Genomic DNA, 1,036 nt, shown 5'->3' on the forward strand with positions numbered 1-1,036 from the left:
TTTGGTAAGTGTGTATGTAGCACCTCCCACCTCTCTCTCGCTCCTGCTTTGGTCGTGTAATATGGGCCTGCTTCCCCTTTGCCTTCCTCCATTATTGTAAGTTTCCTAAGGCCTCTGTAGAAGCCAAGCTGATGCCAGCAACATGCTTGTTGTACATACAGTCTGCAGAACCGTGAGCCAATAAGCTGGTTTCCTTACAAATTACCCAGTCTCAGGTCTTTCTTTATAGCAATGCAAGACTAGACTAATTCAAGATGGTTGAGATAATGAATGAAATTTTATTGACTTTCTCTCCTCTTTTTTAGTAGTTTAAAGTTTTATACTTAATTATTCTTTATGCAATCAGAAAAAGAATATATTAACAAAATAGTGAAAAACTTAAAAATATTAATGATCTTCCTTTAACTTTCCTAGGGAAGATGGTATGGCCTTTTTATTTTCACATCACACAGGTAACATGCCACAGTCATAACAGTTTTTGAGGGAAGCACATCTCACACATAAGCCTAAAAACCCAGTGACCCTTATGAAATACAAAAGAATCAATGTGGCCTTTTGAGAAATATAAGTAAGTTTGAGAAAAAGCTGAAAGCCTAATAAATAAGTACTAAAGCTATTCTAATGAAAAAAGGGATTCAACATGGTAAAAATGTCTACAAATTTAATGCAAATTCAATCAATTTCAAACAAGTTTGTGTGTATGTGTGTGTGAGTGTCTACAGGTAGAAGTTAACAAGATCTCTCTATAGTTTACACCAGAAATGCAAAAATCCAAGAATGACTAAGACAATATTACAGAGGAAACCAAACCTTACTAGTTTATACACTACTAGATATTAGGAAATGTTGTAAAGCAATTATGCAGTTTCAGTGTGGTACTTGTGCAAGGATAGACAAATAGACGAATGAAACAGATAGAGGGTCCAGAAACAGACCTACATATTCAAGGACACCTGATTGTTGTAGTACAGTGGGAAAGGGAAAGGATGCTTTTAATAAATGATGCTGAGGCAAGTGGATATACATATTGAACAAA

The 1,036-nt window shown here is 35.3% G+C and overlaps 1 non-coding gene across 1 annotated transcript; it reads right to left on the reverse strand.

The window, feature by feature from the left end:
* Positions 1 to 442: 442 nt before the first annotated feature.
* On the reverse strand, positions 443 to 543 carry LOC118146605 (small nucleolar RNA U13). Its single transcript, XR_004732455.1, has one exon. It is a non-coding gene; the product is annotated as a small nucleolar RNA U13 (small nucleolar RNA).
* Positions 544 to 1,036: the final 493 nt, after the last annotated feature.

This window comes from Callithrix jacchus, chromosome 12 (genome assembly GCF_049354715.1).
Source record: "Callithrix jacchus isolate 240 chromosome 12, calJac240_pri, whole genome shotgun sequence".
Taxonomy (NCBI): Eukaryota; Metazoa; Chordata; class Mammalia; order Primates; family Cebidae; genus Callithrix; species Callithrix jacchus.